This window comes from Zalophus californianus, chromosome 6 (assembly GCF_009762305.2).
Source record: "Zalophus californianus isolate mZalCal1 chromosome 6, mZalCal1.pri.v2, whole genome shotgun sequence".
NCBI lineage: Eukaryota > Metazoa > Chordata > Mammalia > Carnivora > Otariidae > Zalophus > Zalophus californianus.
Window position 1 is genome coordinate 136,728,724 of NC_045600.1, and position 21,703 is coordinate 136,750,426.

The 21,703-nt window shown below is 40.6% G+C and overlaps 1 protein-coding gene across 16 annotated transcripts in view; it reads left to right on the forward strand.

Moving 5' to 3' along the window:
• Positions 1-1,297: 1,297 nt before the first annotated feature.
• The window catches only part of AKAP13 (A-kinase anchoring protein 13), a 323,215-nt gene continuing 302,809 nt past the window's right edge, over positions 1,298-21,703 (forward strand). For all 16 annotated transcript variants that reach the window (XM_027570071.2, XM_027570075.2, XM_027570077.2 and 13 more), the window contains exon 1: positions 1,298-1,491. The gene's annotated coding sequence lies outside the window, so the exon portion shown is untranslated. The remainder of the gene's footprint in view (positions 1,492-21,703) is intronic.

Genomic DNA, 21,703 nt, shown 5'->3' on the forward strand with positions numbered 1-21,703 from the left:
AGGAGCATTTCTAAGATTTAAGGCCACCCCACAGTGGAAGTGACTGATATAGTAAGTATTCACAATACCCCTCTCTCAGGTATTCAGTCCCTGGCAGAGAGCTTGCCTGGATTAGGGTTTTCAAAGAGTCATGTTATGTTTTCTTTCTTTCTTTCTTTCTCTTTCTTTCTTTCTTTTTGTTTTTCTTTCTTTCTGTTTCTTTCTTTCCCTTTTTTATTCTTCCTTCCTTTCTCTCTTTCCTTCTTTCTTCCTTTTGCCATATCCTATATCAGTATTTTTTAAATGGAAATAAAAAATATATGTGTAAACTGTGCAAAGTGCATTTAATCTTAAGCGTCCACTGTCTAGATCAAAATACAGAACACTTCCAGCCCCTCTCCTGCTCCTTCTCAGTCAATAATCCTTCTACCCCTAGGTAACCACTGTTTTTACTTCAATCACTATCAATTTGCATGTTCTTGAACTTCATATAAAGTGTCATTTTTTACTTAATATTTTTCTTTAGTTAGATTCACTTTTTAATAGCTTTCTATTTGATCTAAGAAATAACATCAATGAAATAATGGTCTGATGTGATAGGCATTTTCCTCCTAATACACAGTGAAATACACACTGAAACACACACACACAGACACACACCTATCAAAATGAAGAAGTTTCTTCGAACCAATGGACCACACTTCATTTCTCAAAAGCCACCAGATGATTTCTGAGGTCCTTTGCAACTGGAAGATTGTGATCGAGTAGCCAAAAGTTCACGGAATGCCTTGTCAAAACCTTGATGCCGCCAGAGAGCCATCCTTGTATCCAATGGTCCATCCATCTAAAACACTTGTTGAATATCTAACAATGACGCTCAGAGGCACTGACCCACAGAAGACTAAGCCCCACTTTGTGATTCCAAGTGGAAAGAGTAAATCATTTCAGTCCGTGTGGTAACTGTTACAGTCAGGTAAGCACCGGCACACAGAGGCAGGGCGGTTTCCGGAGACAGGGCGGAGAGAAGAGGGTGGGTGGGCATTTTCCAGAGAAGCCTCCGCAGGCCACCCAACTCAGATCACTTTGCCGCGGCGGGCAACCTCAGCCTCCCTTAGCAACCTGAACGCACCGCCCAGGTGCCTTCCTATTGGTCTCCTGGAGCTTGATGGGCAGCTCTGCAGAGCAATCCCAGCTCGCGGCCCCTGGCTCCGCGCTTACTCACGGGAGGGCTCGTAGGCGTTACCGCCCTCCCCAGGTGCCCCGCCCATGCCCGAGCGGCTTGTGGCGCATGCGCGGGCGCGCTGGAGCTGTGTGGAGGGCCAGCGCGGAGCCGGAGCAGCCGCGGTGAAGCTCCTGGGCTCCGCTGAGACCGCTGTGCCCGCTCGTCGCCTCGGCCGCCGCTGCGTCAAGCTGTCGCCGCCGCCGGTTGAGCGGCTGCCTATTGTCCTTCTCGGCGGCGAAGGTGCGGAGCTGCTCCGGCTGGGCCCGCGGGGGAGCCCCGGGCGCCGCACGGTGAGAGCGCAACTTAGTTGGCGGAGTTGGGGGAAGTTTTGTGATTTGGGGAGGGGTCGCGGGCGAGGCGCGCGGGCCTCTCCCCCTGCGGCCGCTCCTCGGGGCCGCGGCCGGGACCGGAGCCGGGAGGGGGGCGGGGCCGCGGGGCTAGGAGGGGGCGGGCGAGGGATGAAGGGGCGGTGGGGGACGCCCCCGATCCCCTCCTCCCCCCGCGTCACCCCCTCGCTCATTGTCTGCTCGCGGGCTGCGGCGCGCCTCCCCACTCCCGCAGCCCGGTTTCGGGGCCGCCGCCGCTCCGGGGGCGGGGGGGCGCGGCCGCGGGGCTCCCCTCGAGCGAGGCCGGTTCCCCCGGCGCCGGGAGCCGCGGCCCCTTCGGGGTCCCTCCTGTTGCCGGGCTCCGTGAACAAGTGCTGCGGACGCGAGGGAGCGGCTCCCCCGGGCCGATGCGGACGGTAAACACTCCGGGCCGCGCCCGCCTTCGGGGGGCGCCTTCTGCGCCCGCTCCCGGGCCGCGCGGGTCGGGGCCGCGCCGGCGGAGGGGACCCACGCTGGGACTGTGCAGCGGACTCAGCTCTCCACCGAGTTCAAGTGCAGCCATACTTTGAGACGAAACAAAACATTTTTTTTTTTTTTTGGCTAACTTTCTTACACTATATATTTTTTTTTCTAAAGTCAACCAATATGAGAAGGTTTTTTTTTTTTTAAATGGGGCAAACCCTCAATTTTTCTTCCCCAGAAGATAGGATAGACAGGTTTTTTACATTTTGTTTTTTGGAAATACGTAGTTTTTACAGCAAAATGATTTCATCACATTTAAGTTTTTAAATGTTACTGTGAACTGAGGAATTCACAATGAAAGTTGGATTGAGCAATATTTTGGTGTTCTCAGCTTTTACACTCCTGGGTGAATTTATTTTGGGAGTTTATTGCCTCAGGCATATACAACTAAAGGAAAAAGCAGTGTGCCTTTTTTTCTTATTCAGTACACCCCCCCCTTTGTTTTCTGAAGAAGCATCTTACTCTGTTTTTCTAAACTGTTGGGATTGTCCAGATCAGAACAAATGCGTGCAGTTTTTGAAAGATGATTGATTGCGAGTTTGTAAAGGAGTTATGATCAGCTGAGATAAATCACTGTTCTAGTTCCTGTATTCCTTGGTCTCTTGGGAGATTTGCAGCCTGCATTAAATACAAGCCTTGTCAGGTTTGGGCTTCGATTCTACTGAATTTGGTTCATTTGGCTTATGATGTTTAAGTCCCCCACGTGGAACTAGTTTAAGTGTCTGTCAGGTCGGTAGTGGAACAGAATGACCAGAATGTGTTAATACCCGTTTTTATATCCCATTGCCATCTGCTAAATTAAAAAGAAAAATTTGAGAAATACTCTGTGTGTCAGTTGGATTGATTTCTCATCGGAAGTGAGTAATGTGGGGAAGTGTTCCTGGGTTTTTCTGGTTCGGTTGGCCTTGTTTTGCTTTGAAAAACCAACTTTCTTCACCTGATGAGGCTAGAGAAAAATGTCTTTATGGCTTAAGCATTGTACTTTTAAACTACAGCAACAAGTTCACTTTTAGGAGTCACAGTTTTTGCTTTTACAGCTTTTCTTCCTGGTTGTGCAGTTGTGCATGCCTACATGGGACGGTTGTGTGGATGGAGGTTGGCAGAGGTTGCAAGGGTTGTCAGGGAGGGACATAATGTAAACAAACACAACTTAAAACTGACAAGTAGGCCAGTTCCTTTCCTTCTCTGAGCTGTTATACCATGTTATACATTTGTTTTAGGATTTCTCACACACTTCATCTATTTGCCTAATGATAACCGTATATTTAGTATAAATGGACTCCTCCTCTAGTCTGTTAACTCTTTAAGGGCTGTGATGGGCCTTATTTCTTAGTTTTGTCCCCTCTTTGTCAGGAAGGATTCTTAACACAGTGCAGGTGTGCAGTATGTGTTTGAAATGGGTGAAGTGCTTTGTACTAAGCTAGTGATAGTGCGCATAGAACCACTAACTCGGGGAACTTGCCCCAAATGACAGCTCACTTGGCAGATCTGTGATGAAATTTAGTTTACTTAAAAGGATTTCAAACCTCTTTTTTTTAGTCTGTTAATTACTCCTTGAAAAGAAGTGAAGTTTAAATAGTGCCCAATGGATTTTCAAAATGTGGTTCTCATTTAGAAGTTTTCTCCCTTTTCTGATGAAATAAGACTGCTGGACAAATCATTTCACATCTCTGCCTAGGTTCTTCTGTTGTGAAATGGGGAGGTAGCACAGTTTTGAAGAATACACATTTTTTTTGTAGCTAGGTACATTTGAGTTCTGATCCCTACTCTTCCATTGACTAGTTGTGAGCCTTGAACAGGTCACTTAGTCCCTCAGAGCCTCTGTGTCCTACCAAAAGGTGTAGTAACATACTTTGCAGGGTTCTTTGGAATAACTGAAACTATGTGAGGTACTTAACAGTGTGCCAGACATTAAGTAGGTGCCTGTTACTTGGTAGCTGTAATGATGATAATTTTGATACCTTTTTATGTGATTTGAAGCAATTTTAAAAGTCTGATGCTTCTGAGTTATTCTGAGCTATTTCTTTCATAAAGAAGGAATCCTGAGAATTGTCTTTAGTTGAATGCATTTTTTTTTTTTTTTTAAAGGAGCTAGTTGAACTGAATGTTAATAAAAACTTATCTTCTCATTGACCTTAACAGGTGTTTGAGTAGAATTTGCAGAGTAGCTTGGTAGGGTATGACTGTGCATTTATGGTGTTTAGGAAATGGTGAGAGATGGATTGTTTTCAACACTTGTAATAGGATATCCAAGTTATTTAGTCAGTTCCAGCTTTTGTACCTTATTTTACTTCAGTCTTGAAAAATAATTGATAGGGATTATGACTACATTTTTCAAACTCATGTAAGATGGAACTGGACTGGGGGTTAACACAGTGTGAGCACAATTCAGCTGTGTTAGCAAATTGCTCACTTCCCCTTCAAGATAACACCTTGGAAGGTGCCACCATTTGCGGAAGGAAGCAGTGATTTAAATCTGTTTTACCAGTTCAGTTTACACTACTCACAGTACCAAATGGAATAGATATATTCTAGAACCTGTAATCAGGACATTTCTATATATTGAATCTCATCTTTCCATTAGTTTTCTTATAAAATGAGGGTAAAAAGTTAGACATGGAGGGTTATAGTAAACCTTCAAAAATTTTATCTGATCAGACTCACAGATTGAAGAAAAAACATACCTGACAAAGCTAGATGAATAAACTTGGACTTTTTGATAATCTTTTCTTTTAAACTTAATACTTAAGTGCACTTGAACAGACTTGGTTATTACTGATGGGGACAGGGGTCCATTTGGAAGCAGTGCTCCTGAGTCATTGTCAGCTTGTCTTACCGCTGTAAATGAGGAGAGAGGGGGAGGATGTTAGTGGAAGGAATTTCATTTCCTTCATACGTCCTCCCATTTATGGTCTTGAAGTCCACCTACGGGTTGATGGGGACATAATAAATAGAAGATGAATAGATAACCCGTTTTGTTAGCCCTTGCTGGGAGGATGGACAACCTGGTACTATTTATGTGGAACAATAGTGTGCTTTCCTTTTTTACCTCTTCAGAGCTGTGTTAGGAGCCTGGCAAAGGTGGATATCAGTGTGTTTCTGTGATGTAGGTATTGGGGTGGGGAAAAGGAAGAAGTGTGAGGAATTAACCATTTATGTCACTCTAGGCTCTTCTTTTGGAAACCATGCTTTTGAATTTTCACTTCTGATAATATCATAAGCCCATATTTGGCCATAGCCTCTACCGTCCAAAATGGCCAGTTATTCCTGAATGGTTAGGAATTAAGTAGGTATGTCACACTGTAACTGATTTGTCTTTTAGACAACTAAAGATGGCAAGTTAGGGAAAAGCATGTAGGAGTTATGTGAAGAATTTCATAGAACCCAAGATGATTCTATGATGGTGATCTCTACTGAAAAAAAAAAACATGATATGGAGCCACATGTCTGACTTCACATCCAAACTTTGCCATTTATTGACCGTGTGTCCTTGAGCAAGCCACTTCATCTGTCTCAAACATAAGATCCTTGTAAACTAAAAACAAACTTAATATTAATCATCTCCTATTACATACTACTGTTGCGAGAAATAAGGTAGAATACTATATAAATGCTATACCATTTTGTAACTTTATTGGTTGGCTACTGGTTTGGATAAAATTCAAATCCTAGTTGAAAAGAGGAAAACATCCTACTATGTTGGTTTTTTTTTTTTTAATAAAAGATAATTAAAATATGTTGTAATTATTGTCATTCTCCTTGCTTGGGAAAACTGGTATGTTTTACTTTGGCTCTTTTCAGTTTTCCTTTTATAACATTTGTCATGGAGTATTTTTCTAAACTCTAAAGAAATTTTAGTTCACAGTGCTTGCTGTTAGACCCAAGTAACTGTGAAATCACAGGAACTGATGGTCGATGCCAATTCTTGAAGTCAGGTTAAACCACAATAAACAGCAAACAAAGAATGTCAGAATATTTCAAGAGTACAAAAGAAGCTAGTATAGTTGTCTGATGTTTACTGACTCATTTTCTAAAATAATGTTTTTAATTGGTTTACTCAGATCGGGAGTGTGCCTCATCTGTGCCAGATGTTCTACTCTGTGTCTTACCTACTTACATTTCTTATTTAATTTTGGTGAAAAAAAAGCTATGAGGTAGGCATTATTAAGCTGTTTAAGTATGGGGAAACAGCCCCCAAAGTGATTTGACAGTGATCACATAGCTATTAAACTAAGATTTGAACTCAGATAAATCTGGCTCCAAAGGCTAGGCTTTTCACAATATTGATGCTATCACCTGGCAAGAATACATTTTTAAAACAAATCAAGGGGCGCCTGGGTGGCTCAGATGGTTGGGCATCTGCCTTCAGCTCAGGTTGTGATCCCAGGGTCCTGGGATGGAGCCCCACATCCGGCTCCCTGCTCGGCGGGGGGCCCGCCTCTCCCTCTCCCTCTACTGTTCCCCCTGCTTGTGCTCTCTTGATCGCTCTGTCAAATAAATAAAATCTTTAAAAAAAAATAAAAGCAATCAAGTTTATTGAAATACTATTTATATGATAAAATGTGCCTATTTTAAGTATATATAGTTTGATGAGTTTTGTCAAATGTATCCATGCAGATAATAGCACAGTTAAAATACGGAGCATTTCCATCATTCCAGAAAAGTTCCCTTGCAACTCTGACCAGTTCCTCCCCTCAGCCCTCACCCATTCCCTACCTCACCATACGTAACCACTAGTCTGCTTTCTGTCATTGTAGTTTTGTCTACATGAGGGGTCCTCAAACTGTAGCCCCCAGGCCAAATCTGGCCTACTACCTCTTGTAAATAAAGTTTTTTTGGGACAGAGCAGTGCTCATTTGTCTGTGGCTGATTTGGTGCTGCAGTGACAGTAGAGTAGTTGCCCTCAAAGCCACACATTTACTGTCTGGCTTTTTACAGAAAATGTTTGCTGATTTTTGTGTTCCTCATAACCAAATGCATTGGTCACATTTAAGAAAATTAACAATTCTTTTTTTTTTTTTTTTAAGATTTTATTTATTTGACAGAGTGCGAGAGAGGGAACCCAAGCAGGGGGAGAGGGAGAGGGAGAAACAGGCTTCCCGCAGAGGAGGGAGCCTGATGCGGGGCTTGATCCCAGGACTGACCTGAGCCGAAGGCAGACGCTTAACAACTGAGCCACCCAGGCACCCCTAAAGATTTATTTTAGAGAGAGAGCATGCGTGAGAGCAGGGGGAGGGGAGGGGCAGAGTGAGAGAGTCTTAAGCAGACTCGCACTGAGTGCAGAGCCCCATGCAGGGCTTGATCTCAGGACCCTGAGATCATGACCTGAGCCAAAACCAAGAGTTGGACGCTTAACTGCGCCATCCAGGCGCCCTGAGAGTTCTATATATGTTCTAGGATCAGACACATGATTATTGTCTTCAAATACTTTCTCCTAGTCTGTGGCTTATCTTTTTATTAATGTCTTTTGAAGAGCAGTTCTTACTTTGGATAATGTTGAAGTTGTTTTTTCTTTCATGGATCATGTTTTTGTTGTAATATCTGAGAAATCTTTGCCTGACCTAAACAAAAAGACTTTCCCTGTATTTTCTCCCAGAAGTTTTATAGTTTAAAATTTTACATTTAGGTTTATGATTCACTTTGAGTTAATTTTTCTAAATGGTTCAAGGTATGGGTTGAGATTTATTTTTTTGCTTTTAGATAAGCAGTAGTTCCAGCAATTTTTTTTTAAAGGATTTTATTTTGTTTGAGAAAGCATGTGTGAGAGCGGAGGAAGGGTCAGAGGGAGAGGGAATGAGAGAATCTCAAGCAGACTACCTCCCCACTTTGCACGGAGCCCCATATGGGACTCCATCTCATGACCCTGAGATCATGACCTCAGCTGAAATCGAGAGTTGGATGCTTAACCGACAGCCACCCAAGTGCCCCCAACCCGGTTTTTGAAAAGACTTTCTTTATTGTATTACCTTTGAGGAAAGTCAATTGATCATATACCTGTGGGTCTATTTCTGGATTCTGTCTTCTGTTACATTGATCTGAGTCTTTCATTTCACCATTACCACACTGTGGATTATTGTAGGTTTATAGTAAGTCTTGAAATCAGGTAATGTGGTTTCTGTAGTTGTGTTACTTTTTCAGAAATGTTTTTGAGTATTCTAGTTGCTTTGCCTTTCCAGGAACATTTTAGAATCAGCTTGTTGATCTCTGTAATCCTGCTGGGATTTTTGATTGGCATTGCATTGAATTTGTAAATTGGGAGAATTGACATCTTAATGATACTGAGCCATGAACATGGTATATCCCAGGACTGTTTTTGATATTTTCATTTGTGTTTTGTAGTTTCCGGTAACTGGATCTTGCATATATTTTGTAAGATTTTTGCATGTACCATGTTCTTTGGTGCTGTTGTAAATGATGCTTCTAAGATTTCAATTTCCAGTTGTTCATTGCTAGTATATAGAAATAGGGTAGAATTTCATATGCCAACCTTGTATTACAACCTTGCTAGACTCAGTTTTGGTTCTAGAAGCCTTTTTGTAGATTCTTTGAGATTTTCTACATAGATAGTAGTGTCAACAGCAAATATAGGTAGTTTGATTTCTTCCTTTGCAGTCTGTATGTTTTTTATTTCTTTATTGAATTGGCTAGGACCCCCAGTTTGCTGAATAGGCATTTTAAAAGTGGACATTCTTTCCTCATGTTAGGGAGCAGAAAACATTCAGTGTTTCACCATAAATAGGATGTTACAGGCATACTCTACAGAGAATGAGGGTTCAATTCCAGACCACTGCAATAAAGTGAGTATGACAGTAAAGCGAGTCAAATTAATTTTTTGGGTTTCTATTACATGTGAAAGCTATGTTTATATTGTAGTCTATTAAGTGTGTAAAAGCATTCTGTTTTTAAAAAAGTATATACCTTAATTAAAAATACTTTATTGCTAAAAGATGCTGACCATCATCTGAGCTTTCAGTGATTTGTAATCACTAATCACATATAATCATAAATATAGTCACAATGCACAAGTTTGAAATACTACTGCAAGATTTACCAAAATATGACACAGAGACACAAAGTGAAGCAAATGCTGTTGGAAAAGTGGCTCTGAGAGACTTGCTTGATGCACGGTTGCCACAACCTTCAATTTGTAAACAATGCAGTATCTGTGAAGTGCAATAAAATGAGGTATGCCTGTATTTGTATTTTGTTTTTGTATGTGTCCTTTATCAAGTTGAAGTTCTTTCCTGTTTCTAGTTTGCTGAGAGTTTTTATCATGAATGGTTAGTGAATGTTGCCAAAGGCTTTCTCTGCCTCTTTTGGGACGATCTTGTATTTTTTTCTTCTTTACTCTGTTGAATGATGTCTGATTTTGGAACTTTGAACTAGCCTTGTATTTTTGTGATAATCCTGGGTTGGTCATGATGTTTTCTTCATACCTTGTTGGATTCAATTTGCTACTGAATTTTTTTATTTCTTCCATTTGTCTTCTATTTGTATTCATTAAAAAATTCTTGACTGTATGTATAATACTCATAATAGTTAAGGTTTCTGTTAATCCCATTATGTCTGTTTCTGTGGACTGATTTTTATTTTGGGTCAAGTTTTCTTCTTTGCATGTCTAGTAATTTTTTCTTGGGTTCTGGAAATGGTGAATTTTAAGTTGTTGATTGCTGGATTTTGCTCTTTTAAAGCAGGATTTCTCGACCTTGGTCTTACATTTTGGGCCAGGTAATTCTCTGTTTGGGGGCTGTCCTGTCCTTTGTAGGATGTTTAGCGTTATTCCTCGCCCACTAGATGCCAGTTGTGATAACCAAAATTGCCTCCAGACATACTGAAAGTCCCCTGGCAGGGGATAGAAATCATCCCTACTATCAGAGGCACTGCTTTAAAGAGGATTGGATTTTGTTTTTGCAGGTTAAGTTATTTGCGTGATACTTCTTAGGATAATTTCTGAACTTTGTAGGATTGGTCTAGAGGAGCTTTTACTCTAAGGCTGTTTCACTCCATTAATTAATCATGAACCTTCTAGTTTCCATTGAAGAGTTGGATGTTCTCTGCTCTGATTGGTCAGAATATGAATGTCTGACAGCCCTGTGCCAACTCTGGGATTATTTAGCTTATAGTTCTTGGGTCATTCTTTGCCTGCCCCGATAGATTTTTCAGTATGCATGTATAGCTTACTATTCAATATCAGACTCAAGGAGGCTTCTCTCTCCTGAGTTTTGAGATTCTTTAGCCTTCCCAAACTTTCAGGTCTTACTTCTCAACTTGACAAGATTGCCATGCTTTGCTCAGGATTGTCCTCATTGCACCATGCTCCAGAGTGCCTCCAGGCCGAGAAAGCTGGTTGTGGGGCTCATCCCTGTTCCCTTCTGTTAGGGATTGCAGTCCTTTGCTCCTGTTGTCCAGTGTCTAAGAGATGTTGCCTTATATATTTTGTCTGTTTTTCTAGTTGTTGGAGGGGGTGTTGGCAGGATAAGTCTGGATCCAGTTACTCCATCATGTTTGGAAACTGAAGTCTCTTTGAAGAGTATACTTTATTGGTGGGGCTGAAAGTCTTGTTATAGGATTCTTCAAATACTGGGGGGTATAAATATCAAAGAAACATTTCTTAAAGGTCTGCTGTCTGTAGCTCAGCCCTTACCTGGTGGGGAATACAGAAAAGTAGATTGTCTTCCAGGTGAGGAGGGACATACACAGTGCATACATAAGATTAATCAAAGGTGTGAAATGCTCTAGTGATGAACAGAAAGAAAAATCAGTGTGGTCTGATACTTTCATACAGAAATGCATTCTTTTACATTTTTGTTCTTTAGTGTATATGTATAATTCAGTTTTATGGCCCTCAGTCAGTGGAAGAGTACTGGTTCTTTCAGATGCATTTGGCAACTTATTGGCTATGTGGCTTTAGGTAGCTCAGTTTTCTCATTTGTAAAATGGGCATGTAACATCCCTTGTAGTGTTTGTTAATTTATTCACATTTGGGTGCCTTCTGTATGTAAGTTCCTGTTCCAGGTGGGGATTCATTGGCAAATAAGAGGCAGTTGGTGCCATCAAGGAGCTGACATTCTGGTAAGGGGAAGAGATAAATAAGTGATGGTGGCACCTGGGTGGTTCAGGCAGTTAAGCATCTGCCTTCGGCTCAGTTCATGATCCCGGGGTCCTGGGATTGAGCCCCGTGTTGGGCTCCCTGCCCTCTCCTCCCTGCTCATGCTCTCTCTCGCTGTCTTTGTCTCTCAAATAAATAAAATCTTTTAAAAAAAAGAACAGTTTTGTGGATGTCTGGGAGTCATGATTTTAGGAAGAATATGAAGAGTATTAGCAGAAATTGGTGTGGTCCAACAAGATCTTCTGGAGGAGATGAGATTTGAGCAAAGACCTGAAGGAAGTGAAGGAGCAAGCCACCTGAAGATCCCTGGGTGTTCCAGGCAGAAGGAACATCAAGGATGAAGAGCTGGAGGTGGGAGTACGAACAAGGAGGTTGGTGTGGCCGGAATGGGGCAAGGAAGGGGAGCCATAGGAGATAATGCGTAGGAGGCAGAGGCCACATCACATGGGCTTTTAAGGATGATGAGAAGCCACTGAAAGGTTTGAGGAAGGAATAACAAGAGCTGATTTTGGTTTTAAAAGTTTCATTGTGCGTGTAGGGCACAGGAGTGGAAACAGGGCGACCAGGAATTGTGCAGTAGTTCACTGGAGAAAGGATGGTAGCTTGGGGTAGGGTAGCAGCAGTGAAAGTGGTGAGAAGTGGTTGGAAGCAGTATACATTTTGAAGAGAGAACTGATACGATTATTTATGCATTGAAGCAAGGTTTTGAAGGGAAGAAAGCAATCCAGGATGATTCCCAGGTGTTTTCCTTGAACAACTGGGTGAATGGTGCTGTGGCTTCCTGAGAGGGTGGGGGGAGATGTGAGTGAGTTTGTCGAGAGGAGGAAATTGTTATTTCTCTTTTCTCGGATGTGCTAAGTTTGAGATCTGTGAGATTTTAAGTGAAGATATCCATAAGTAATTGGATATGCAAATCTGGAGTTTGGGAATGATGTTTGCACTGGATATAAGAATTAGAGACCCATAGATAGAGAAGGGGGGGTGGTTATTGTGAGTATTAGGGATATATAAACTCCTGGCACATGGCAGGGTCACATGGCATGGTAGCTAGTAACAATAATGACAGTGGTAAACAACAACAACAACGGTATATCTAGGGGGGCTACCAATGAGTGAAGAAAGAAGGTAGTGACCTAAACAGTACCTTGCCTATTAAATCCAAGTCAGTTAGGACTGTAAACATGGTGAAAACTGTTCTCTGAGCATGAGAAAAATATTAGTGAAATCTATTGTACATTTCCAATCTCTGAGGATAGCTGTGATTTTTAATGTGATGCAGGGCTGTCATTTGTACATTTCTCATATACATAATACAAGAGTCTGGAAGGAAGCTATTGCAAATTGTTTTCAAGGAGATGATAGGTAGAGGTATTTCTTCTAAATGTTCTGGAACATATATATATATATATATTTTTTTTTTAAGTAAATACTGCCCCCCATGTGGGGCTCAAACGCACAACCCTGAGGTCAAGAGTCGCACACACTACCGACTGAGCCAGCCAGGCGCCCTAGTCTTATTTTTAATAAAGGGAGTTAGTGTTTTTGGAGAGTCCTGCTCAGTTGGTGAGCTTCTGGGTAGATGAATTTCATTTGTTTGTGGTTGCTAAACCCTGCTTCTTCCCATAGCTGGGTCTTTGTGGTCTGTTGTCTTGAAAAGTTGAGCCCTTGATCACAGGGGGCCATCAGGTAAGAGAGTAGTTGGTGGTTTTGATATGGGTTCATAACAGCTCCTTGGAAAATTGTTAGCACATGTTCTCCCCACCTGGCTAGATGTGGCACCATCTTGTTCAAAGGGGACATTATTCAGCACTTGAAATTTGCTGGGTAGATCCCTTGAGATAAATTGAACTGAGCATGATACATATTTTTAAAATCTGAATTATACTATCAGCATTAACTTAGTTTTTTAGAAGTATTCCTTTTCTCAGGTGATAACTGCTAAAGGGGGTAGATATGTCAGGGGCTTTTTGCAAATTTGGCATTTTCTGTAATTCGTGAATCACTTCTAAAAACACTCAGTATTGTTTGAATGGTATCTGTAAATAAATCCACCTACCTGGTCTTGCTGGTTGAGTTCTGCTTTGTGTAAAGTAGGTGTGTTTCTGGAGTGGGAGAAGGTAGGCCCATTGTGGCATTGCATGGACATTACCTTTTGGAAGCTGGAAGAAAATGTTTTTTGGTTTTTTTTTTGCCTCTTAGGTACTTTGTGCACAGCATGGCTGGGCTCAGAATGCAAAGGATCTCTGGATGCGACCTTGCAGTTTGGGAATTATTTAGGAAAAAAATGTGGCAACAAGAGTTGAGAACTAGAGTTCTAATTGTTCATTTGGTCACATGAGGCCTTTGGGGCCTGGTCGAGGTGCTTTCTCTGTTGGAGGATTAAGGATCTATATGGGTCAGTGGACAGGAATGACCGAAGCTTTTGCCTCGGCCCTCCTGCTAAAGTGGTGCTGTATGTGTGCCTGGAGCTGGGGGTAGTGTGTTTTTAAAGAACTTCTGCAGTCTAGAAAGATCTTTTGAGGCAGGCTAGTTCCTAAGAGGTGTTTTCTAAAAAAGTGAAGTCACTAAAAGACGAAGCTTTTGCATACTACCTATGTATTGTGCGTTCCTTTATATTCTCTTAATTCCTTACAAGAACCCCATAAGATAGGTATTATTCCCTCTCCCTGAACTTTTTTTGATGAAAAAATGGGGACTCAGAGATTTTACTTTGCCCTTTTCAGGTCAATGAACTAGAATTTTCATCCAGGACTTTGTGACTATAAACATACTCTGGTTTTATTATATATGCCGTAAGTCACTTTTTTTTTTTAAAACTGATATAATTATATCCAGAATAACCAGCTTAAAATTCCAGCTTGTTCATGTTGTAAATAGAAAATCATTGTGGTTTGCTCTTAGAATTTTCCTAGAATTCTTAAAAACATGCTGGACTTCCATATTTGTGCCTTGAAAGTAGCAGAAACTTAACCAGTAAAATTGTATTTTACTTCACATGCAGGAGTTTTGTGGATCAACATTAATAATTAACATTTACACACTCTTTCACATATTCAAAGTGTTTTACAGTTAATTAGTTCATGTTTAATCTATACTGGAAGTTGAAAAACCAGTTTAAGTTCATTTTAGCAGTACAGAAGTGTTCAGGGTGGGTGATAAGGAGTAAGTCTTCAGTGAGAAAAATGCAGGTATTGCACCATGCAGTGTAGGAAACATCTTACCTCAGTCCCCTTGCTCTGTGCCCAGATTAGCTTATATTAAGCATGTTTTTTTGGGTGTACATCTGCTTAATGCAAAGGAATGGAATTATGTGTACTGAAGGAAAGACAGGGTTCAGGATGGTCAGGGAAGGACCTGGGTGAAATGATTCAGTGAACTGTGTTGCATGTTTCTTTTCTGTAGTCCTTTAAATGTGAATTGTCCTTGCTTAATTCCTGTGGGGGTTTTGGGGGACGGGAAGGGATTGGCACAGAGACTCTGGCAGATGAACAGAGTTGTTATACGTGCTAGTTTCTGGGAAAAATTCTTTTCTTTTTCCCTCCTGGCTCAGGAGATGATAACTCCGTAACAATACTTTGCTGGTTTCTTCACTACCACTTGTCACTTGATTCCATCTCTTCTCCCCTCCACCCCCAATAAAATGGCTTTTACTTGGCAAGGTTGTGTAGTGGGGAAAAGACTTGGAAGGAGACAAGCCCCAGTTCAGCAGCGTCTTTGTCACATAACTAGCTGGGCAACCTTGAGCAGGTTACTGCTTTCTTCTGCCCCTGCGTTCTTTTGTTCAGTGAAATACGTGTTAACCTTTTACTGAATGCCATGAGGGTGCGGGGGAGGATGTGAAACTCATGCTCTTGGATATGAAGCGAGCAGAGGATATTTTAACATCAGTGAGGATTCTTCAAAGTTGCAGTGACTTCTTCCTTCCTACTTTGGTTGGAATAATTAAATTATTTTCTTGCTATTGTTGCCAACCGCATTACCGCACTTTAAATATCTTTCTTTTCTAATACAGAGCAATAAATAGAACCATTTGATAAATATTGTGTCTGGGTGATTTCCTAAAACAGGACATGCAAGTTCCTTTTCATCATTGCTTATAGCCCGGTCATTCAGAGGGACGTCTTCATGAATTTTTGTCTAGGTGACCTTTCCAGGGAAACCTCAGTATGTGATGGCAGAAAGGAAAAGGCTTCTGAGAGCTTGGATGTGTACTTGATTAAATTTTTATCATCAGTGGGAACCTGTTCTTTTAATGGGGCCAGATAGGAATGGCCCTGAACTTTTCCCTCTACCAAATAGTGTTATTTTCAGGTCTTTCTCTTTTTCCCTCTTTCTCTTTCCTTGACCTTTGGAAAATCTGAAAACCTAAAGGTATGATAAATTGGCTTTTGAACCTTTTTGTAACATTAAATATACCCAGGTTTAAACTTCAACCTTTTCCACCAAGATTTCTGATAACTTGGAAGGAACGTTGTACAGCTGGACCTTGGATAATGCTAGATGTGAACTTTGAATAATTGGGATTGACTTAAATATTTAGAAAGCCACTTTTATTTTAAAGGATGGCTATAGGTAATATTTTTTTTTATGTTTTGAATAAGGAGACCTTTGTTTTTGTTTCAAGAACTTATTTATTTATTTGACAGAGAGCACAAACGGGGAGCGGCAGACAAAGGGAGAGGGAGAAGCAGGCTCCCTGCTGAGCGGGGAGCTCGAACTGGGGCTCAGTTCCTGGATCCTGCGATCATGACCTGAGCTGAAGGCAAACACTTAACCAACTGAGCCAGCCAGGCGCCTCCTGAGACCTTTGGTTTTTTGGGCAGGATAAAAATTATGTATATAAATTAGAAAAGATGGATGTTTTCTTCTGGAAACACCTAGTTGGTTAGAGCAATATTGTAAAAGACAGAAATAAATGTTGGTTTTTTTTTTTTCCGCCCTAAAATACTGTGCCAGCAACCGGGACAAATGATTGTTTTTCCTGTTTACAGTAAGTGTCTTGGGTTGTACTGTTTTCTGTTACCTCTTTAATGTTTCTTTTCTTTTCTTTTCTTTTCTTTTTTGGTTGGAGAGAGAGGGAGGGGCAGAGGGAGAGGGAGAGAGATCCCAAGCAGGCTCCACGCCCAGCACGGAGCCCAGCATGGGGGCTTGATCTCACAACCCTGAGATCCTAACCTGAGCCTAAATCAAGAGTCGGATGCTTAACCAACTGAGCACTCAGGTGCCCCACCTCTTTAACTTTTCCATTATGTCTTCGTCCACTGTACATTTCCTCCCTTCTAGTGAATTCAGTAGGATTCATTTGTCACACTGTGCCCTGACTAGGTGGGGATAACGTAATAACTTATGTCTGTATTTCCTCTAGATTGTAAACTCCTGGAGGGCAGATTTTATCTGCTTTGTTCATCGTTGTATCCCCAGCACCTGGCATTGTGCATGGAACATAGGAGTTAGTTCTATGCGGGCAATATTTGGTTGTTGATGGATGAACTTGTGACAAAACTGTACATATTCTAATATGTGGATATTATTGAACTATTAATAAAATCTACCCTGTTGAGAATAAACAGATTTTAGTTTTCCTGGCATCAGTTGTAGTTTGATTTTGGTGAGTTAAATCATCCTTTTTGGGGGAAGAGAAACACCATGTTAAATGGAAGATTGGCCAGTGTTGACCAAGACTGCTGGTAAAATCTGTACAAATCTCGTCTGGTTTTTGTGCCTGGTCAATGTAGGTCTCTGTCACTTTACATTTTAATCTGTTTGGCAGCTCAACACTGACAGACTATAGGTGGGGTTTGTCTGCCTAATTTTTAAGAAATGTTATATAATAATTTTAAAACATACTCAAAAAAACCCTCAAATAGAACAGTAGAATTGACCCTTGTTGTACCCATTATGCCAGATTCTAGAGAATTAGCAAGATTTTGGCATTTTCTTCATTCATCGTTTTTTAAACTAAAATTTCACTGAAATATAACCCATATAAGGTAATATTTAACCCTGCTTCACTTGAATATGCTTATTCTAGTTGTCTTGAAAGTACTACAAAACTATCATTTTCTTAATAGGGATTCTTAAATAGTATTTTTACTCCAGTGTATAATACTGTAAACGATGAGACGTCTCTATAAATCACGGCATGGTATGTTTCAAGGATACGGAACCAAAAACTTTAACTCACAACAAACGAATGCTGAGTAGCCTTTTTGCCTTTCAACAGAAATCGTTGCAGAAATAGGACCATAAACCTTCTCTTAAGCACTTTTGTATGAAATTCGAGGTTTCTGTCAAATTAGACATGGGAAATTAAGCAAAGCTGCACAAATGACTGATGTGGGCAGTTTTTTGTGTTCTTCTAGCTAATGGTAAGGCTTTCCCCCCCCACTCCCCGCCCCCAATACTGTTTCTCTCTCAATACCAGTACAAGAATGTTATGACTTACATGAAATGATTTCTGGTTTCATGTCAGTAGTTTTTTCACTTCCCTGCATAGAACTTAGTGATTTTATTTCCTCTTGACGATCTGCTTTTCTTCTTAAAATGCATTCCCATTTGTTATGATTTTTGTGAAAAAATGCTTTTTAGGTAATTGAATACCTTCATGAATCTTAGACTTCCTTAATAATTCACTTGGTCACATATATAGAAATCATGTTGATTTTTCTTGTGCTTCCCAATTGAGGTCAACTTAAAAGTTTTCATTTGGGGGCACCTGGGTGGCTCAGTTGGTTAGGTGTCTGCCTTCAGCTCAGGTCATGATCTCGGGGTCCTGGAATCGAGCCCCGTATCAGGCTCCCTGCTCAGTGGAGAATCTGCTTCTCCCTCTCCCTCTGGGGTTCCTCCTGCTTGTGCTCTCTTGTGCGCTCTCTCTCTCTCTCTCTGTCTCTCTCTGTCAAATAAACAAATAAAATCTTAAAAAAAAAAAGTTTTCATTTGAAGCCCCAGGAAATACTGATTTATTGGTCTTCATGGTCTGTATTTGTATATATCATGTCCCAAGCTCACGGATTCTAAATTGCCAGAAGTGCTTGTGACAGTCTAAAAATTACCACTTTAATAGTTAGGCTGCTAGGATATGTGCCTGGAAAGACAGAATTTTCACTCCTGAGTCTAAAAAAAATAATGGACGCAAATATGAAAGGAAATTGAGAGGAAAAAAATTATATCTATTTTCTCCCTTCAGCTTTCGTGTCTATTGAAACCTATAGGGACAAGTTCAGTATAATAGCCCTAATTTTTAGGAGCCTCTTTTGAACTAGGTGTCTTATGTTTACCAATTCTCACCTCTGCAAGGTGTTTTTATGATTTGTCAGAAGAGGAAATTGACATTCAAGAAGCTTAATTAATTTTAGGTGTACTTCATTCAGCAAGCACTTAATGAGGGTGTGCTGTATGTCAGGCACACTATTAGGTGCCAGGGATCCAGGGATGAACAAAAATAAGACACGGTTGCTGCCCTTAAAGTGCTCATGATTTTGTTTCTTGATTAATATGTGATAGCAGCAATCATAATGGTAATAATTGCCATCATTTTTGACTGCCGTGCCAGGCTTAGTACTGTGTGCTCTATATACCGTTCTTTCTTTTTAATCCTCACAACCCTCAGAGGTGGGGTCTGTTACTGCTGGGTTTCATGGAGACGGAGTGCTCAGGGTCACACTGTTGGTGTGTGGCAGAGTTGGGACTTAAACATGGATCTCTAATTCTGGGGCACAAGTCCTTTCTACATGTGTCAAGAACATTTCTAGCAAGGCTTGAGATGAGTAATTATGTGAAAGGGACATTCATTGTGAGCTCTGATTTTGGCAGAACTTTATGTAACTCTGACTTGGCTGGTAGATTTATTTTTATGGTTAACTTTATACTTTATTATCTCTTATTCTAGAAGTTCTCAGTTTTCATGACTCATGAAAGACATTTTTTTGTCTTAGTTTTATTAAGAATTGTGATGTACAGTCCCTCTAGAAATTGGGGAATTACACATAAACTGAACAAAGTACACCTCTGAATAAATGACACTACCTAGCAAATTTTTTTGGTACAATTTGGTGTTTTTCTTTCCAGACTTGAAAATTCATAGAGGTTTTGTGTGTGTGTGTGTGTACATTTACGTATATACACCATTTGTGATCATATTCTATATACTCTTGAGTATAAGCAGATTATAAAACATATTTCATGACTATACCTTTGTGTGCCGTCAAGTAACCCACATAGTTATTTTAATGGCTGTATATAGTATCTCATTGTGTGGATTTAGATTTATCTTCAGTTTACTGATTACCCTTGGTTGAATAGTTGTCTTTCTTTTCTTTCTTCTCCCTCACTTCCTCTCTCCCTTAGTCTCTCCTTCCTTGCCTCCTCCCTACTCTTATAAGCATTGCTGTGATGAACAACCATGTATGTACATCTTTGTATCCTTGTTTATCTCTTGCGGAAATGGAATTAGGGCAGAGGCTGTGCATTTCAACAGCTTTTCATAGATATCGTCAAGTTGTCCAGAGAAAGCTTTTATCATTGATCCAGTATGAGTATCTGTTTATCGTTTCTCCCTAACCGTTAGAAAGTTTTAAAAAACCCAGCATTTAAAAGGAAGTTTTAAATGCCATAATAGAATTACTAGTAGAATTACTGGATTACTGGCAACCAGTTATAAATCGAAGAACTCTGTATTTCTAACATAATAGGAAGAAACTCGTGAAGCATAGTCACTACTCTCAAGCACTGAGAGTTAGTCTGAGATCGGTTCTCAAGATTAAAAGACATCTGAAGGGAACTTTCCAATAAAAAGACAGTCACTGATTTCATATTCTTTAGGCTACTCTTTGTCAGTCCAAATTAACTCCTGTAAGGAAGAGTTTGCTATAAGATTTAGAGAGGTAATAGGGAGTAAGGTCCCTCTCTATACAGAGTGCTCTGTGAGAGATTATCTGTGTCCATTCTGTTGCATATCCAAATGCATATTAGAAGCTTTTAATATGAATGGCTGGCTCAGTCGATAGAGCATGTGACTCTTGATCTTGGGGTTGTGAGTTTGAGCCCCATGTTGGGTATAGAGGTTACTTAAAAAATATAAAATCTTGGGGCACCTGGATGGCTCAGCTAAGCGTCTGACTCTTGGTTTCGGCTCAGGTCATGATCTCGGGGTCCTGAGATCGAGCCCCACCTCTGCCTCCATACTCAGCAGGGAGTCAGCTTGAGATTCTCTCCCTCTGCCTCTCTCCCTGCTCACTCTCTCTCTTTTGCTCTTGCTCGCTCACTCAAACAAATCTTAAAAAAACAAAATCCTTAAAAAAATAAAATTGATGTTTCATCTAATTTAGTTATAAAGATGCATAATCCACATGTGTTCCCCAAATCACAGTCAAGTGTTGACATTCTGCTTTAAATAACCAAGAAAATAAGCAAATTAAACAATGGACTGTGCTCTTGACTTATTAATATAGCCAAACATTTTTCTTTGAGACAAAGATGAGTTAATTGGTCCCAGCTCTCATAGTAGTGATTTTCAAGCAGATAACACTTGCCAAGATTTTCTGTGCAATGGGTAGGAAGAATCTGTTGCCTGACAAGTTATAAGTCAGATAGGTGCATAAGCTGATCTCCCAGCACTGGTAATGCTTCTCTTGGGCATTCTTAGGTGTATTACCTCACTGATCTTTAGCCTATTTCTGGTGCAGAGAAGGAGCTAGTTAATTTAGTAGATAAATCATATCACTAGAAGAGGGTTACACAGTAATATTGTCCTGGAACATGGAGATGGTTATTTAGTTGTGGGAGGACTTCTGTGGTCATCTTGGAATGACCCAGTTTGGACAAAGCGTACCCGATTATTGAACTGTTCAGATTTCATTGATCTATCTGGGTGTTACTTTGGCCATCTCTCTGCCAACCTGAATTCCCAAAGGACCTCTGTTTTAGAAATCTTTGGGGATTAGGTGAGCTTTTTTGTTTCCCCTGTTACCTCCACACTACTTGGACTTTCACAAGTGTGCCATCTTTCTTTCTCACTGTTTCTTCCCTCTGGTCTCTTGAAATATTATCTGTTTACCAAAGAAGCTAGTCATTTTTATCCCAGCATTCACTTGATAAACTGCTCTTTTGGAGATACAGCAGAGGGGGTGAAACATTGAGCAGGTCAGGCAAGGAATAGGATCTCAGCACCACACATTTCAGAGGATTCTCCCTTTGAGTCTCATTATTTTTACTGTCTTATAGATCTGCTGGGCACAAACATAATGCACTTGGTAAATCACTGTTAGGAGTGAAATGTTTGACTGCCGTTGTTCTGGACACCTGACAAGACTAATGGAGAACAAAATGATAAGAGAATAAGTAATATGAGAGTAATAAGAGAGTCCTAAGAAAGTAAGGATGTCAGATTAAAATTTGGGAGATTGAAACTCACAGACTATTATAAAAATAAGGGTAAATTCTGATGCACAGCATTCAGTAGTAAGAAGAACTTGACTGTTAGTGGACAAACATTGGGCTAGGATTCCAGAGTTTGCATTCTAGACTTAGTTTGCTGCTAACAACCTT